This window comes from Canis lupus, chromosome 6 (genome assembly GCF_011100685.1).
Source record: "Canis lupus familiaris isolate Mischka breed German Shepherd chromosome 6, alternate assembly UU_Cfam_GSD_1.0, whole genome shotgun sequence".
Classification (NCBI taxonomy): Eukaryota; Metazoa; Chordata; class Mammalia; order Carnivora; family Canidae; genus Canis; species Canis lupus.
Window position 1 is genome coordinate 75,192,187 of NC_049227.1, and position 20,324 is coordinate 75,212,510.

The 20,324-nt window shown below is 39.2% G+C and overlaps 1 long non-coding RNA gene across 1 annotated transcript; it reads right to left on the bottom strand.

The window, feature by feature from the left end:
• Positions 1-10,726: 10,726 nt before the first annotated feature.
• LOC111096457 lies at positions 10,727-18,936 on the bottom strand. The gene is made up of 5 exons (XR_005361411.1): positions 18,438-18,936; positions 17,525-17,563; positions 17,027-17,146; positions 16,840-16,921; positions 10,727-12,067 (listed from the first exon to the last, which is right to left on the bottom strand). It is a non-coding gene; the product is annotated as an uncharacterized LOC111096457 (long non-coding RNA).
• Between the last annotated feature and the right edge of the window lie 1,388 nt (positions 18,937-20,324).

Below are 20,324 nucleotides of genomic sequence, written 5' to 3' on the forward strand. Positions count from 1 at the left end.
GCTTTATTAGGGGATCAAATCTGAAACGCTTCCAAAACTAAAACCATAGTACAAATGTCCAACCGCTGGATCTCATTAATCTTGTCTCATCACAAAGTTTGATAAAAGTATAATTTTAAGGCAAGATATTGTATTAAAATATCATCCAAATAGCTAACTCCTTTCTGTAGTCTCATTGTAATGTTATTTAAAAAATCAAGAAGGTAGCTTTTGTTAGCCCAGTAAGGCCCATTTTGGACTTCTGGCCTCCAGAACTATGAGAAAATAATCTGTGATTATTACGCTTGTGGTAATTTGACACAGCCATAATAGGAGACTAATACATCATCGAATTTTCATTCTCTTTCTATTGCTCTCATCCTTGTGATTCTATATGTAAAGAGAAAGAGAGGAGGGGAGAGAGACAAAATAAGAGAAATAATGAGTTTTCATAGTCGGGCATGTGTCAATATCCATCCTTATTAGGTAGATTTTAGGTTCCTACAGCAACTGCTTTCCCTTTGGTCTGATAAATAATATGCAATCTTAAAGAGGACTTTAAAAATTAACGTTAAACAAGTCGCCTGGGTGGTGGCTCAGTTGGTTAAGTGTCTGCCTTCGGCTCTGGTCACAATCCCGGGGTCATGGGATGGAGCCTCACATCAGGCTCCCTGCTCAGTGGGGAACCTGCTTCTCCTTCTCTCTCCACCTGCCACCCCCCTGCTTGTGCTCCTGCTCTCTCGCTCTCTCTCTGTCAAGTAAATAAATAAAATCTTTAAAAAAATTAAAGTTAAAAGGACTTGAAAATTCAAGTTAATAAATGCTTCTTTGGATTAATTAACAATACAAATAGAGAGCAGAGTGCAAATCAGTTTGGGCCTCCTGTAAGATGCTATTAGAGAAAAAAATGTTGCTGTCATTTTCACTAGAATAAGATATAATTTTGTTTCTGTCTGCTCACTCGGTTTGTAATACATGAAAACTCAGACACCATTGTGTTTGAGTAATGACTTAATGCATTACCTAAAAACGCAATAATGGGAAATTCTGATAAATTAAACAAATATCTATTGAAATTAGAATTTAGGAAAAATGCTCCCATGTGATAATTACAAAATAAGCTGTTGCTAGCAGTAAACTTTACCTGTTATATCATGAGGGCAATTAATGGTCCTGTTGAAATAATTTTATAGCTATAAAATATAATTGTATTTTGTTAACCCAATATGAACTTCTTTCTCAAATGAAAAAAAGTAAGTTCAGAATCCGAGTTCCCTTGTTTTGCTTCTAGCCAAAAGACTATCCAGTTAATAATTATATGTTATCTGATCAAGAAGCTATCTTATTTTTTTATCCCAGTACTAATTTTCAATTTACATCAGTTACCAATGGTCACAATCAGATAAATGAAAGCCAAAAGCATCTTTTTTTCTTCTAGGACCAAGCATTTGAAAAGGAGTTAGGTTGATCACAAGTCCCTACAATTTTTAGTCTCCTTTTCTTCTAGTAACATTCCCACCCATTCTATATTTAGAGCAACTTCCTGTAAAATAATTTAATTTTACTGTGATAAAAGGCTTTCTTCTCTAGACATGGAAATCTTTTGACAGGTGTTCATTCTATTACAGGAGTGTTAACTTTTGAGATTATTAACCTTTAAAAATACCTTAGGTGTTGAAACAATGGGATACCGCTCTACGCCTGTTTAAAAGAGCCAAAATCCAAAATACGACAGCATCGAACGCTAGTAAGAATGTGAAGCAATGGGAACTCTCATTCATCGCTAATGGGAATGCAAAATGGTACATTCACATTGGAAGACAATTCGGCAGTTTCATACAAAATCAAACAGACTTTTAACATATGCACCAGCAATTATGCTCCTTGGTATTTTCAAGAAGTTTTATCTACACAAAAACCTCCACACTGAGCTTTACTCATTGTTTCCAAAACCTGGAAGAAACCAAGGTGTCCTTCAGTAGGTGAATGGAGGCATAAACTGAGGCACATTCAGACACTAGAATATTATTCAGCACTAAAAAGGGATAAGCTATCAAGCCATGAAAAGACATGAAAGGATCTTAAATGCATGTTGCTAAGTGAAAGAAGCCAATCTTTGGCTTCTGGAAAGGCTGCATAGTGTGTAATTCCAACTATACATCATTCCAGAAGAGGCAAAACTGTAGAGACAGTAGAAGAATCCACGGTTGCCAAGGACTAGGATGGAGAGAGGCATGAAAAGGCAAAATACAGAGGATCTTTATGGCAGGGAAACTATCCTCTACGACACTACAGTGGAGGATATGTGTCAATGTTTAATGGTATCCATTTTTTTAAGTCCATGGAATGTATATCAAGAGTGAACTTCAATGTAAACTATGGACAGAGGGTAACAATAATGTGTCGTTGCAGGTTCATCCACCGTAATTAATGTACCATGGTGGTGCAGGATATTGATAAAGGAAGAGATTGTGGCCGGCGGGGGGGGGGGGGAGGATTATGGGGGCCAGGAAGAGATGGGATTTATAGAAACTCTCTGTATAGTTTGCTCAATTTTGTCATGAAGCTAAAACTGCTCTAAAACATAAAGGTTATTAATTTATTATTTTTTAAATTTTATTTATTTATTCATGAGAGACACAGAGAGAGGAGAGAGAGAGAAAGGGGGGGGAGGGCAAAGACACAGGCAGAGGGAGAAGCAGGCTCCATGCAGGGAGCCGGATGTGGGACTCGATCCTCGGTCTCCAGGATCACGCCCTGGGCTGAAGGCTGCGCTAAACCACTGAGCCACCAGGGCTGCCCAAGGTTATTAATTTAAAGAAAAATGCCCTAAGCGGCACTGTGGCTGTCCAGGTCAGAAATGGCAACAGCAGGCCTGGTTTTCTGGGCTGCTTGCCTGGTCCCAGCCACCGCTGGGGAGGCCTATGTTGATGGGTACCCATGGGGAGAGGAGCTCAGCTTACAGGTGGGAGGGTCAGGCCCCCCCTGTGGGACTGAGCATGCTGAACACTTTCCCAAAGTTTCACTAAGAAGAGGATGAGAGACCCAAGTTCATTGCCTACACCTATCTCTGCATCAGGCCCAAGCCCTTTCCCTGGAGAGATGGGAGCAATACTCTATTCTAGAACCCTTGTGTGAATAGGCTTCCGACTGGCTTTGAAGATGACTAAACCCAACCTGAGCTACCACCAAGGTACCACAGGCCACAGGTCTGGTTTGGTCCATTAACCTCACATGGACCAGAAAAATATGAGGGACTTTGAGTGTCCTTCATTTGTATCAAATGACTATCCCTTTGTTTGTGGCAGGAAATAGCTTAAATAAATAAAATATATATTTAAATATTATATATATACAAATATATGATATATAATATTTAATAACTAAATATTAAATTACTGTATTAAACAATAATATAATACTTAAATATAATATATATTTATATATAATACTTAATTGTGATATTTGAAATATAGTTTTATAATTTTTATAATTTATTGTATTTAAAATATAATTTATATATGACATTAAATATATATATTTAAATGCCTTATAAAGTCTAACTAATTTGTTTAATTATGTTAATAATGAGTACAGATCACTGACATCGTCCCCTAATAAACACCCTTGCTTCTTGGAGGATCCTATAGAAATTTTGAAGGTGTTGGAGACATTTACTTAATATATTAAACATTCCTACTGTACAGAATCTACAGATGTATTCTAATCTAGAGAATGGTAATTTTGTCATTATTTAGCTGGTATTGTTAATACCATAGGTTCCACTAAGACAACTTTCTTGTCTGCCTAGAAAATAGTATCTTCAATGATTTGTCCTTTTATTATAAAGTTGGTTACATTCCCTCAAGTCAACTTGTATGCAAGCCAAAATAACACAATGTATTACCATGAGGAATAATTTCCTAACAGCATTCTGAATGTAGGACACCAATGATTAGTTTGATTCATTTTCAGTCTGCTACAATATTCTTCGAAGAGATATTTATCCAGCGCACTCCCACATCATTCAAACACTGTATTGTTAATTGTTTGACTTCGAAGCCAAATAATTTGATAGGATATCCAATAACTATAAACAAAAGCAAATTAAAGAAAACAAAATCAATTTTCCAACTGTCTATCATTAAAGTACCATTAAAAAGTGTGCAACAAGTTGCGCACTACACACATGCCTGCACACATACAAGAGATGAAAGGAAAACTAGTATTTTTGATAGAGCTTGGACATAAATAAATAAATAAATAAATAAATAAATAAATAAATAAAAACAAGAAAAAGACATTGACAACATGGCTACCTGGATTTCCAATGAGTCAGTGAAGAAGTAAGTGAGGTACACCGCTAAGGGCATTAACACTTTTGTGGTCATTACCCACCATAATGACAATTTCTGAAACAGTATCCTAGCAGCAGACAAGAAATGTTCTTCTCAAATGAGCCTAATTTGTTCCTTGACTGGATCTAAAATGCAATCGTGCTACTAATGGCGCCAGATATAAAGATTTTTCTACACGCAATAGAAAATGAAAGCAAATACTGTATTTAATCTAGAAGCTAAACACAAACTACTTGTTCAGATCAAAGATCTGGGCACTGGGTTGCCGAGAGAGACAAAATAAACGAAAAGCATTTTTACTGAATTTTTTTTTTTTTTTTTTGGCCACAGCTTAGCTCAGTTACTGCTCAATCTCAACACAACTCCCTTAACAATAGCACAAGATAATTGAGTTATAAATAGATGTAAAACAGTGGGAAGTGGTATATCACCATATGTGGCTTTTACAAATTATACGGAATGACTTCATTATTAGCACGCAGCTTGCTCCACGATCATTATAAATCATTTCATTGATAGAGATAATAATAATGGCTTATGATATTATCCCCCTGTCCATTGTCACAGCTGTCCTATAGGGCTCAGCAGGTAGAGAAAAAGTCTAGCATTTATATCCTTAAGTTACACTTAAAAAGTCTTGCAAAAGTAAGAAAACATAAGACCCCCCCTCCCCCCATATATGCTGGCAAATTGAATTTAAATTTAAAAAAAGAGAGAGGCTCTCTCTGCCAAAAGATGCTATTAAGAGATCAACACGCATTTGTGAAAACGATTGATGAGGATAATTTGAGCCAGTCTCAGCCATTCATTTTAGAAAACCTTGAGCTCCATAAGTCATCGTGTTCAGGGGAGAAAGGAAGGTAAAAGGCCAGTCTTCCCCCCTTGCTGAGCACCTGCCATGTGCCAGGTACACAGTGTGACTTACGTCCCTTGATCCTCACGACAACCCTGCAAGAGACACCAGTGACATCCCAAGAGTAAGAAAGCCCAACCTCCGCAGTGAGTCACAGGGACGGGACTGGACCCAGGTCGCTTTTGGTCCAGGTTCCATTTGGCTCTTTCCACCTCCATCCCTGAAATGATCCACCTCAATTAAATTGGGAAGCGGGGCCAAATCCAACAGTTACCGATTAGCATGTTTTACCCAGTGTGGGCATCTGTGGGGCCAGACCACCCGTGGGCCAGTGTGGGACACCCCTGACACGTCCAGGTGGCCTGTAGCCCAGGCCTAGCATGCACAGCAGTGCTTCTGTGTGGCCAGGAAACCTGTTTTGTGTGGTCTTTCTTTCCCATCCGTGGCACACCGCTACTTGGGAAATGGAACAAAAATAAGTCACAAAAATGAAGTAAAGACCCGCAGCGAGTATGTAGAGTGGGCTCAAGGACCTCATGAGCCGCTGCAACCCCGCAGCCCACCGCTCTTGAGCTGAGACCCAGCAGCAACGCTGAAGGTCCTGGGGGTCCCTGACCCGGGCCGCCCCGGCGTGGACGGGCCCGCAGGCCGCTCAGGGACCCGCTGGGGCCCGCGGAGCCTCTGCCCTGGTTTCTCCTCGTTCTGGAAGCGCATCCAGCCACTGCCCACGTCTCAGGGCTTCCCACCGCCTGGGTCATCCTGCTGGGAAACTTCGAGACGTCCTCGGGTTTACATCCCTGCAGCTGATTGAAAACACAGGGTGACCTTCTGCCTTTTGCAGTCGTTTCCCAATGACACAGTCCCACTGGGTGCAGTGACCAGCAGCCTGTGGCTTCTGTGCCCCCCGCCCCCGAGAGTCATTAGGCGGCTGCTGTGGGCAAGTCTCCTGCTCCCAGTGGACAGGCTCCTGCTTGTGCTCCTCCTTGTAAGTGGAACCACTGATTCTTTGACTTAAAATTAGCCTTTCAACATCGAGATTGTTCCACGTGTCCTATATTCTTGGTTCTCTGAAGTTGGCATCTGGCCTCATCATGCCTTTTAACAGTGTTCACTTGTAATCATCAACCAACTGCTTTAACATATTTGGGTGAAAACACCAACAATAAATGCTGTGTGGGAAGAGAGCGCGCTGTGTAGGAATAGATGCCTCGTGTGGGCGCACAGGCCCCGTCCTGGCCTCGAGCGAGCAACGTCCCCGCGTGTGAGCAGCTTCCTGACAGCCCTTACCCGCGACAACATGATGCCCTATAGGCCGTAGGGTTATGTATCACATCAGTTACAACAGAACGGACGTTATTTTAAGACCCACAGTCTTCTGTTATAAGCCGGACTGCTCATTGACATGAGATTTAGATTTACATAAAAATAACTTCAGAATCGTTGTACCCTTTTCCTTAAAAATGTAGAAGACTTAGAAGGACAACGATAAAATAGCAGTCAACTTCCATGCGACTTCTTCTTCCTTGAAGGAACGTTGTTAGAGCTGATGACTCAGCTTCTCCAGGGGTAAGATGCTCTCCCTTTGGTTGTCTTCTAGAAAAGTGGGAGATTATATCAACAAATTGGACTAAAATTTAGATTTCAGAACTGAAGTAGAATTTCAGTTGCCTAGTTTCATTATCACACGTTTCGTTACTCCAGATAATCAGATTTTCATCCATTAAAATGCCGGTATTGAACACCAATGGAGTTTACAAGACAAAGAATGTGAAATAATGTTGCAATTTTACTTTGCAATGGCATGTATGACGAGTATGTAATAACCAAAATTAGAAATAAATTTGAACTTTGCGACATGAAATAAGAATGAATATAAGACGCTTAGGAGTGCCTGAGTGGCTCAGGCAGTTAAGAATCCAACTCTCCATCTCAGCTCAGGTCTTCATCTCAGGGTTGTGAGTTCCAGCTCCACACTGGGGTCCATGTGGGGCCTGCAGCCTACTTCAAAAAAAAAAAAAAAAAAAAAGGAAGACTTTAACTTCTTCTTCTTCTTCTTGTTCTTCTTCTTGTTCTTCTTCTTCTTCTTCTGAATATACTTATTACTAAAGAATGATCACTACTGAAAACCTTAGAAATTGCTGTTGATGTCAATCATATTTTGATACTTAAATGTATGATGTTGGGGCACCCGGCTGGCTCAGTTAGAAGAGCGTGCAACTTTTGCTCTCGGGGTCATGAGTTCGAGCCCCATGCTGGGTGCCAAGATTCTTAAATAAATAGACTGTTAAATAAATAAATAAGGTATCATGTTATTTCTCACTAATTCCATCTTAAAAATCTAATTTGTACTGAAGACATTAAAACAAGTGATAAATCGTAGCTATATAAAAAAATAAAACCGGGGATCCCTGGGTGGTTCAGCGGTTCAGCCTGCCTTTGGCCCAGGGCGCGATCCTGGAGACCCGGGATCGAATCCCACATGGGGCTCCCGGTGCATGGAGCCTGCTTCTCCCTCTGCCTGTGTCTCTGCCTCTCTCTCTCTCTCTCTCTCTCTATCATAAATAAATAAAAATAAAAAATAAATTTAAAAAAAGCCCCACTCATTTTGTCAAAATCTCCACTGGCATCTAGGGAAGAGTGATCTTAAATTAGAAACGATTTTTTTTTTTTTTTGAAAACACAAAACAAAAACTGCTTGGCATCTTAGCTAATGAGATGATAACAACCATTATAGTAGTATTTCATCGTTTGTAAAAAGAAGCAACATTTGCACATTTGTTGCCATTACCAGAATGACTTTTTAATGGATATTGCAATAGCTTCTATCAGATAATCAGACTGAGATTCAGTTTATTCTGCTAAATACAAAATTCAACAGCATGTTCCTGTCGTACAGAAACGTTGATCCCATGCTCTTAAATCACTAAAAGAGAATAGCATTGTTTATCCAACGATATGTTTATGTAACGAGTACCTTTGTCATAGTGCTGCGATCCACCCAACCTTTCTTCCTTAAGTTACATGTAGAAAAATAGTACAGATTTTACTCACTAAAAGCCCTCGTTTCTTGAAAGGCAAGCATATTTACTTGAGGAAAAACAGGCAACCACCGTGAAAAAGCTCAAAGATACCAAATGGGTAAATCTCAAAAACAGAAAGAGTGTTGGGTTGTTGGGAAGAAAACTCTTTGCAGGGGCCCTGGATGGCGTAATGGCAGATCGATGTGAGAAGGATCTGGATATTCTAGTAGACCACACCGAAGTGAGGTATTGGTAACACGAAGTGGCAGAAAGAGAACAAAATCTAGACTGAGTTCATGGAAGTGGCGGTCTTGGGCTTGGCGCCAGGCCATGACTGGTTTCAGCTCCATGAGCCACATTTTAGGAAGGCGATGGCTGAATGTCTGTGCCTCCGGAGGAAGCCGCCCAGGAGCCGGGATATCTGTCACATTGAGAATGATTAACACAGAAATCGCAACTGGCAGTTGACAAAGAGACTCCGACCACACAGATGTATTTTATCTGGTTTGCTTGGTGCTGAGCCACACGGTGCTCTGAAGTCCAGAATGTGTGCTTCACATTCTTCTGATGTGTCGAAGGCAAGAGATTTCTCCTACAAACCACATTTCTAGTTTTTCTTGGAAATTAAAAGATCTGGCGGCATTAAGTCCCACGTTTTTCACCTTGGTGACAGTCTACCAAAGCGGGGAGCTGCTGCCGACCCTCTTTAGATACAGTACGAGTCCTTCGTCGTAGCCTGGCCACCTTCACACATTCACGCCACCTCCTGGCCTCCGTCGGCATTCGAGACGGTGACAGGACAGCTCTCCCGGGAGGCTCCGGTTACGCGTGTGCTAAAAAGGAGCCACGGAGTGCTTTTCAATTATTTGCAGATTGTCGCGTAGATGAAAAAATGCATTCACTCAGAGTTTTCACAGTAAGCGTGAGTAGGACCTAAGTGTGGAGTTTCTAGGAAGACAGGTTGTAAGAGGACATAAGAAAAATATCGCATCCTTTGAGATACACTGACGATCGAGATGTTTTTTCCAGAAAGGAGTGTGCACGCTTACATTGGAGATATTCAGGCAAAAGCTCAGGGGCCAATAGCATTGTCCCCTGGGTCCTGAAAATTAATGATTCTATGTATTAAAAAAAAAAAAACCCACTGCATTATTCCTATGTAAATGACAGTAGTCCGGTGTTAGTTGTTACACAGCTGCTCAACCAGAAAATTCCTCTTGCCTTGCTCTCAAAGTCCTCTCCACCTTTCATGCACCATGTAGACACGGGAAATGGGACTTTTGCAGGATAAAGGTAGTCGTTGTTTAGAATTTCTCATTTTTAACCTTAAACTTGCATACATGGGGCATATTTTCTGTTAGTCACCTCTCTATTTTTGGTCATCAGCTGCAGTAAAATGCTTACGGGCAAGGAAATGTTGATTTGAAAACTTGTCCCATTTTTTAGTGGATTAAGCCTGAAAGTGATGGCATTTTCCACACAAGTGGTGAATTCATAGTTATTCGATAGACTCCTGTTGGTTGTGGTCAGACCACTGCAGGACAAAAACCAAGTAAGATTCTCTTAAGAGACATACAGAAAGTGCTCATCCCCAGTTTTAAAGTAAGTGCCTTTAACAATCTGAAATGGAATTTAGTCAAGCGTCTAGATCTCAAAGCTGTTTATGGTTTCCCACTTCATATGGGAAACCGAAGACCAAGTTGAATACAACACAAGGAAATGATCGCTCTCCAAGGCAGCTGACCCAATTTCTCTAACAAAGCAGTGAGGGGAGTGACAAGAGGGATGGAGTGTGGACAGTGGGAAGGGGGACTCTTAGAGAACAAGAGAATGTAAGACACACCAAAATGAAACAGAACATCTAAACCTTGTCTGGATCATGATTTGAGCAAAACAACTCCAGCTATTTATGGGGCAAATAGGAAATTTGGAACACAGATTGGATGTAAGATAATATAATAAAGATAGCTACAACTGAGTGAAGAAACTTTGTTGGGGAGCATGATGTTCACATACTCTTCAAGTTTCATTCCACATATGACCGATGATTACAGGTGGGAAAAATTACGATGGAGAAATCTGGTGAACGCGCTCTTAACCAAATGGGAAAAGGTAACCTTACCAATAATGGAACAATTTTTTTTTTTAATTGAAGTACAGTTGACCCACAATGCTGTATTAGGTTCAAGTGTGTAACATGGGGATTCCGCAAGCCTTTACCTTATGCTATGCTCACTGCAAGTGCCAACGTGTATCTTCTGAGGTGTCACATCCATATAATATTATGCTAAAAAAAATAAGGTGTTAACTGAAATAGTGAGGCAACACATTTCGTTTATTGAAGAGTAGTTGACATACAACATTATACTAGTTTCAGGTGTATGACTTAGTGATTCAACATTTACATACATCACAAGGTGATCACCGTGATGAATCCAGCTACCACCCATCAAGACACTGTTGTAACAACCTTATTAACTATATGCTTTATGCTGTACATTGCATCCCCTGTCCGATTTATTTTATAACTGGAAGTTTGTACATTTGGAACCCCTTCCTCTATTTCTCCTGTCCTCCCTTCTCTTGAGAATCTCAGGTAGACTCCACATCGAGTGTGGAGCCCGATAAGAGGCTCGATCTCACAACCCTGAGATTACAGCCTAAGCCAGACATTCAACCTACTGCACCATCCGGGTGTCCCTAAAAATCCTTATCAATTTAAGAAGCATATTGCTTGAACTGTTTACAGGTAAAATGACATAATGTCTAAGATTTTCTTTAAAATATTTCAGTTTAAAAACAAAAGTGGGGAGGAAATCAAACAAAACTGGCAAAATTGTTGAAGGGGATGATGAGTATGCAGAAGGGATGGTTATTCTATTTAAAAGTTATCTTTCTGAAGGCCTTATAAAAATATTTCATCTTTTTTTTTCATTTTAAACTATTGCTTCTAAAGAAGTTTTGGACATAATCTTTGGTAGTAAATAAAAATTTAGAGTCGAATAGTGGCAAGTACATAAAGTAACATATTTTCTGGTATCATTTAGAAATTTATTTAAAGATAACCTCCAGGCAACTTCTGACTATCTTTCAGATTCTCAGGAAGAATAAAGAAGATGTTGAAAGTCTTTAAGCTTAAGGGCATGCATTTTGAAAATGAGGAAGCCACCCATCATAAATAGAGAAGATATTCCAGTTCTAGGGTAGCATTCTGTTGATATTAGATTGTTGGAATCAAGATTATTAACAGAAGATGGACTTTATCATACTCACCATTTTTATGCCTCTCTAAATAGACCCTTTCTGAAATCAAATTGGGCATGTCCAATTTTGTTACATTATCATGGCAAATTATTAAAGTAATTTTTTCCTTCTGAAAAAATCAGTGTTCATAATATAACAAAGCTCTTCATACTCAGCCAAGTACAGAATGAAAACATCTGTTCCAAAATTCCATAAAAATAAATCTACTTGAGATTATCTCTCTCCCTCTGTCTCTCCCCCCACTGGCAATGCCCCATGCCACAGAGCCACGTGCGCACTCTCTCTGTGTCTCTCAAATAAATAAATAAATCTTTAAAAAATATATAATGGGAAAGATTTTGTCAGTCCCTCAGAAATACTTAATATATTTCGAAAACTGAATACAACTGTCTTCTAATCATGTCCTGAATTATAAAATGTTGTATAAAGAATTTTGAAAGAATTATATCTACATATAGGTCTTGATTTAAACTTTATAGGAAATATAAGTCTTATAAGACAAGATTTCAGGTCAACTCTTCAAACCCTGTACTTTCTTCAGTTGATATCTTCATCTTTTCCTTCCTGTTCTGACATGTAGTTAGAACAATGACCTACGATGGAAAAGATATTCTTGTGTTCTTTGTACACCCAGCTGAGATACAAGACATTTTAAAACAACTATCTATAAAAAGAAAAAAAATCAATAACAAAATCAAAGGCATCTAATGAGAAAGATGTACAATGTCAGAACATATAAATCAAGTCTTTGCAGATTATGATTTTCTGCTTCCAACACTTCCAGGTAAATTTTTAAAATTTAATTATCTGTGAGTTTTGTTCATACACTGGTAATTATTCAGATATTTCCTAAGAAACAGTCTAGAGTATTTACTTTTTTTTTGAAAGATCATGACTAGATACCTGTATTTAAATTTAAGTATTATGTCCGCTCTAAAAACAAACATGTTATAATTTGTATGATTCCCTTTTGTAACAGCTTTGCAGAAATTTCCATCCATTATTCATATAAGTCAAGATCTTGTTCATATCAAATTATTAATGGGTTAACTCTAAAATGCCTACCTGTATTACCTATTATCTACAAATAATCTTATAAATGAAATATTTTAAATAACCATTTAGATAAAGTATTTTGTAGAATATTCTTAATCATTGAATATTAAAGCTGCTGTAGTTTGGATTTTGACATAAACAATGCTACACTGGGGAAAAAAAAAAAAAGCCTTAGTTCTAAGCCATCTGCCTCACAACTCACACACACATTTCCTTTACTAATTCTAATTGGCGGGCGGGGGTTGGGGAGACCTCTAATGTCCAAGAAGACATATCAAAACAGGAATAATTAAAAAAAAAACAAACAAACAGGAATAATTCAAAAGAAAAGAAAACAAGAATAATTCTAGTTTCATATTTTTTAGAATGATTTGAATAATTAGTGTATATGCTATTCAATAGCATATTTCATGTCTTAATACAGTTAAAATAACATAAACTTGAATTTTTTGAATAATGACTAACAACTGTCTACATCCTCCTTGTTATATATGAAACAGTCTAAAGTTACAATGGTAGCAAAGTGTAGAGGGAATGAGTGTGTTGAACAAGGTTTCAAATAATCTCCAAAATGATGACCTAGTCTTCAAGTGTGTCATGCACAGGAGGGAGGTGCTGAACTCCATGGAAGAGCCTGAGATTCTCCTCCAGGAGAGTTTTCATGCACAGGAGCAAAAAATCTCTGCTGTCAGTTTTCTTTTCCTTTTTGCTCTCCCACTCCTAGCCCTCTAAGGATCAGGGCTGTACAAAGTCGCTTATTTCCCAGCTCTGAATATCTTAGAGAAATTAGGTAAGAACCACTGTGTATTCTCATGTCTCCCAAAATGGTTGACTTATGGCAGCTGCATCAAACCTTCTCAAGATTTAAAAATAATAATAATAATTAATGAAAAAAACTAAAGTCCAAATTCTCTCAGATTTGCCAGAAGAACCAACATTTGACAGTCTTCGAGAATCAGAAAACAAAGTATCTAATACAGTCTCACATGCTTAGAACATCCACATTGAACCTACCCATTCCATAAATATCTTATGAAAATTCTCTATAGGCCACACAGTCTACTAGGCGTTGCAAGATGTGCTGGTGCACAACACAGCCGTGGCCTCAGTCCTTGGGAAGTTTAAAGTCTAGGACGAGATTTCCCACCGCACAAATAAGTACAAGGGAGAAAGAAGCACATGATTGGTGAAGGTTGCTAAGAAAGCGTCCACATGGGGGGATTAATGTAACCTGTATGGAGAGCTGGGGTTACCTGAAGAAGTGAGACTTCACAGAAAAGGCAAGAAGATGAGTAAGACTTTGTTGGGAGAAGGAGTAAAGACTGTAAGTAAAATCTGGAGATCATAATTAATACAGATAATATGTCAGAAAACAAAGCTAAAGTTAAAATGATCTTTTGTTATTTATAGAACAAACCAACAGAACTTTTTATATTAGACTTAGGGCATAAAATAGTCCATTAAATCATATTTTCAATGAAACATGACAACCAGAAAGATAAAGTTCAGCCATGTATTTCTAGGCCCTCACGCAGGTAAAGGGGGGATAATGCAGTGGACCAAAGATTATATGGTATTGATATGTTTCTGGAACTAACAACCTCTATTTTACTAATATTCTGAATGTGCCAGAATAGTTATAACTATGACAATTTCCAGGATATTTAACTTTGAACTTTGCTTTACTTAAATAGGTTAAGCCTAATTACCTGGCTTTCTAGTGTTTCTTAATCTGGAAGTTAATCAAATAAAACCATTCGAAATGGAAAAATGGATATATCCTTTGAGTGGGAAAAAGACTAAAGTTACATGCATTAGCATTAAAGAAAAGTATAACTTGTATTTATTTTGATCTTTTCAATTGGGTGTTTATTGAAATTAGAGAACTAAGTTTTTATTTGTGTTGAATTTAACTCTTTTAAGATTTGTATTTGCACAGCAGTTCCTTCTGCAATGAAAGCCAGTACTTTAAGAACATATTTAAACTTAACAACATCAAATTTTCATTTATAGTAATTATTTCATTTTTAACATTAAAAGAATTTTACTCCAGTAATATAGAGATTTTTTTTTAAAGTAAGGAAATCACAAACACAGCTAAACAAATTGTTACAAAGTACATATACCCATAGAATCACAAGTCAGTTCAAGAAATAGAACATTACCAGAACCTCAAGAGCATCTCACAAAGCACTCCCCATCGCTATATGCCCTCCTTCCTAAAGGTAAGCAACCTTCCTGACTTCTATAACATAGAGTATTCATGCCAGTTTTTGAACAGCATAAATACTGAAGCATAAAGTATGATAATTGATAGTAATAAAAATATGAAATATCAAAGCTTGTAGTATGCAGCTAAAACTCTTCCTAAAGGAAAATCTGCAGCCTTAAAATGCATTTTTAAAAGAGCTGAAAATCAATGATCTGAGTCACGAGCTTGAAAAGTTGAAAAACAAGAGCAAATTTAACACAAAGAAAATAGGAAAACAATAAATATAACAAATTAGAACAGAAAAGTAATATACAAGAGAAAAATCAATAAAGTCAAATTTTGATTTGTAGAAAAGTCTAATAAAATTGATTAAATCTTGGGGCGTCTGGATGGCTCAGTCAGTTGGGCATCTGCCTTCAGCTTGGGTCATGATCTCGGGGTCGGAGCATTGAGTCCCACATCAGGCTCCCTGCTCGATGGGAAATCTGCTTCTCCATCTCTCTTGACCCCTCCTCATTCATGTTCTCTCTCTCAAATAAGTAAAACCTTTTTTAAAAAAATTATTAAACCTTGATAAAAATAATGAGGAGAAAGAACAGTCACAAGGAACCACATTAAGAACAAAACCAAAGAAGGACATCACCACAAATCCTATAGACATTAAAAACATGAAGGTTGGAAAGCCAGAGATTGACAATCAAGCTTATGACATTCTTACAGTTATAAATCTTTGAGAATCTGATGAAAGCTTTGGACAATCTTTCTAGATGATTATACACGTGGATGTGTGCATAGAATTTAAAGCCAAGAAGCCTCTTCATTGACTTATTAGTTTGGAAGACCTATGGCAGATCTCATTTACCAGGTGAAGAAATGAAGCTCTAAGATCCATGGCTGCTCTAAGATAATGCTCACATTCTAAATAAATGGACAAATAGCATCTAAATGTTCTATATTATTGAAAGGTCATGCATGTGGTAAGAAGGATATGATTATCTTATCATAATAGCACCTTGCCCATTTAAATTTAATTCAGAATGTTCTCAAAGAATAATGGAATTTTTTTTTTTTTACTAAAAACCATTTATATTAATATCCTGGTGATCTATCTAGTAACAAGACTGCCCAACATTCAGTGAGCTTTGCTTTCTCTGGAATCTCCCTAAATAAGGGTTAAGAGGGAACAAATACACTAACATGTTCCCTTGAACTTTAAGGAAACACTTTTAAAAATAGTTTGATGTTCTTATGTCCATTAAAAAAAAAACCTAAAATACAAAGAATAACTGAGGTACAATCTTCTAAATTCCTGGTCATCAGGAAGAAAGGCATAATATATTTTTACGGTGAAAGCTACCACAAAGCAAAAATCAAGGTGTATTTACAGAAGAAATAGTCAAGGGGGAAAAAGCAGGCACCAACTATAGTGATAGTCCTATTCATGACTAGGGTTGAAAAATATCTAACAAAAATGTGTTTGCTCCATGAGTATTCCGAGAAAATGGAGGGACACTTTTAAAGAATGTGGGTGAGATTTTGTTTACAATAACACAAAGCTGTAAAACCTTGTTCCAAAGACTAGAAATTGCAATCGTAACATATATGATCTTTTCATTCCTTTTGCTGGTCTCGGTGTGCAAAGAATAGAACCCTAAATACACATAGCATTTGCTTTCGTACATTTGAAGTGTCTGACCTTTACACCACATGAGTTTACAATTTAATTATATGACGGCACTAGCAAGACTACAAAATAAAATTACTCAATAGTAAAACACACATGCAATATAATGTTGCACACTGTGAAGTATAGCCAATATTACACAGTACGACTCCTCAAGCATTTGAGAAACCATTGAACAGAATTACAGCTTTTCAGAACATAGATTTTTTTTTAAGAGCAAAATAAGGTCAAAATTTCATTAAGGGGCATGAAACACAGCCTGGCATTATTAGTCAGTATAGAATATAAATCCTTCGTGACAGCTCTTGGCAGCTAAAGCAAGTATTTACATAATGTTTCATGTAAAATAAATCAAAATAATAACAGAAAGAATTATTTGAGTTTTGCCAAATAATTCCAAACAAATAAGATACCTTGGTAAAAGAGGGATGCGAAAAAGTTCTCACATTTGTGCTTTAACAAAGATTTCTAAGTTCTCTGGAAGTGAAGATCATGCTAGAGAATGAAGGGAAAGCATGTTTATTTTAGTTTTTAGTATAATACTTTTCAATGTGAGAAAGCGAAATTTCCCAGTACCCGGGACAGAATTAAACATCTTACATGTTTCTTTTCTATTCCATGCATATATTATTTTTCATGTATCTGAAGTTGACTGAGCTCTTTTTCTGCTCCATACAGTATCCGCTGGGGTCACTCTGAGGCTGTATCTGTCTACACAGGCTGAGCCGGACGGTCTGTCACATACCTGGGCCTTGGAGTTGACCGCCGCCCGGTGGCCTGCTGCTAGTTCCTGGCGAGGCTGCACCCCCCGGGCCCCTCCGCATGACTTCCCTCCATCCGGAAAGCTAGGACCAACCTTACAGGATGGCCCCTGAGGCCCCAGAGAAACAACTCTGAGACGGCGAGCCCCAGGACGGAAGTGCATGGCAAGTTGCTGCTTCTATCACTTTTGTTAGTGTCTCATGGCCCAAAACCGTGATATGACGAAGCCCAACATGATTGTGTGAAGACAGAACAAAAGACCTAAATATGGGGGTAAGGGGCAAGTTCCTTGCCCTGTCTCAATATAGTACCACCCCACACCAGATGTCCTCTTACGTGGTCGTGAAGTCCTAGGAGATCGAATTTCTTATCACCCTGTGATAAGAGAAAAAAAAAATGTCTGTTATCCACTTATATCTCAAACAAAAACAATTCCATAACTAAGAAATAGTGCAGATGAAGCGTACTTCACTTTTTAAAAAACAATGGTCAGTTTTTAGTAAGTTGAGAAGAGGGTGTCTAAACTCAACCGGTAAAGTGGATTTTCAAAAGTAACAAAACCAGTTGCTCTCCGTGCCTGATGTAGAATCATGTTTCCAGACACTTAGGATTCTGTTTTGTCTTTTCTAAGAAGCAGTTCTTAAACCAAAGGAAGATCTGAATTTGCACAGCCGACGTTTGAAAAACCCCATTCGTTCCTAAAGGCTTCCCATTGTTGGCTGTGAGAACTGCAAATAACAATCATCATACATATAAAAATAAAGAGTAAACTAGGGCCTAGTGATTGATGATTCCACTGAGAACAACCAAGCATTTGCATCAACCACAGATTTGTTTAAATGCATTGGTAAACCTAAAAGAGCCTTAGGTATAATGGGACCAAAAAGTAAATGAAAGAAGGAGTCAAGGTAAGTTGCTGGGCACTTTATTTGGCTTTCCTTGAGATCATTTGATGAATGAGGTGAACCTCAGCTTTGATTTTTAAGGCCACAAGGGGCAGCGAGCTCAGTATACAAGGCCCAAGAGTCCTCAACCTCATTATAAGAGTGAATTAAAAATAAACCAAGAATACCACAAACAAAGTGGCTTGTCTCAAATTTTCACACCAGACAGAAAGAGAAAAATATCTTCCTCAAGAGTTCCTAACCCCAAAACTTTTCCCCAGAGCAGCTTTGGAGTAGAAATGCATGCTACGTGGGTCATCCAAGAAAACCTCGTGTGAAGAAATTAATCGGGCAACAAAACTAACTTCGTGACGTAGGCTGGCACCGCAGATCCCTCGGAGAAGCAAACGTGATATCCTCTATGGGAATCGCCTTCCTCCTACAGCTCAAAGGATTTTCACAGGTGAACGGAAAACATAGAACTTCACAACCAAAAGGGAGAGGGACACAGAGTCCTCTGAGCAAGACACAGGTGGTGAAGTCCCAGAGCAGAGGACCCAGGAAGAGTTCTGGTCCTAGAAGCATCAAACTCTGAGTAGGGGTAGACAATTGCAATGCAAAGAGTGAGCATGAAACTTTACACCTCATTGGATTAAAAGTAATACTTAAAATGTCTACAATTGGAACCTGTAAGTGTTAAAATTCTTAAAAACTGGTCACTGTGCTTATGGGAAAGGAGAGATCGCCTCAAAGAGTAAAAATAGATCGGCCCTAGACCCAGCAATTGCACTGCTGGGGATTTACCCCAAAGATGCAGATGCAGTGAAACGCCGGGACACCTGCACCCCGATGTTCACAGCAGCAATGTCCACGATAGCCAAACTGTGGAAGGAGCCTCGGTGTCCATCGACAGATGATGGATAGAGAAGCTGTGGTCTGTGTATACAGCGGAATATTCCTCAGCCATTAGAAAAATACCCACCATTTGCTTCAACGTGGAGGGACCTGGAGGGTATTATGCTGAGTGAAATAAGTCAATTCGAAAAGGACAAACATTATATGGTCTCATTCATTTGGGGAATATAAAAATTGTTGAAAGGGAATAAAGGGAAAGGAGAGAAAAAAAAAAAGAAAGAAAAGAGAGATCACCGAGAAACAGATGACGGACTGAGTGATTACGGAGCAGTGTGGGCAAGGCAAGGGTGACAATTAAAAATGTGAAGGAGGTGACAAGGCATGAAAGTTCTGACACCTGATCGTCGGAGTTTCAGAACGAGAGGAAGGAGAAAATGAGGTGGCAGCAGTTTTGGGGAGAACTGATAAAATATCACATAAACACACGGGAGAGGCTCTTGGCAAGAGAAGTAGAGACAGACTGAGACGTGGAGAGAAAAAAGCCACAGGAAACAATATCCTAAAGGAGGGATGAGTGGATGGTGAAAGGCTCTGTAAGGGCGAGTCTCGCTCCGCGTGTGACCTTCACCTGCTGCCACCTTTCAAGTCCCACCTTGGACCAACTGGAGAGGAGAGCCCAGGTGCTCCCTCCCTTGGCACCAGCAAGAAATTCCAACCACGCAAGCTCTCGCCTCACAGAAGTCTCCACTCCCCCCAGGACAACAGATGAATTTTGAGGGGGCATGAACGTCAGGTTTAGAACCCCAGCTGAATTGGCAGTTTTCGATAATTAGTGTTTAGGGACAAGATTGCGGCCCAGAGGCCTTCCCTAAACTGGCTTGGGTAGTACCTCTCAGCCTGGACCCAGGCGACCCTGGTTGAAGTGTGTGTCTTCACTGCAGTGTGAGCCACGACCAACAGTAGGATCAGGGGAACGATGCTTCCCTGTGGCCACTGGACGTGTGTCTCAACTGGACATCGGCCCTACTCTACGGGGAGTTAAGGGGAAGGACTCTTTGTAGGAGGTGTGGGCCCACCGGGTGATGGCTCGTGTGAAGGGGAAATTGCAAGGTGGCACCATAAAGAGCAAGAGGCCCACTGGGACCCTACATGGTTGCTGATGCTCGCCAAGCCTGTGTCCCAGCAAAGATCCTGATCCCTGTGACACACTCACGCCTTCCCTATGGAGCCGCCACAGAGGTCACGCCTGGGGAGGGCCCTGGCCCTAACAAGGGCTGATGTGAAGCTCTCTGGAAAGAGAAACGTCTAAATATGAGCAGAGCAGAGAGGACATCCTGCCCTGTCAAAATAGGTCTAGTGACCAACGAAAATGGACAAAAAAAAAAGAACACAAAAAC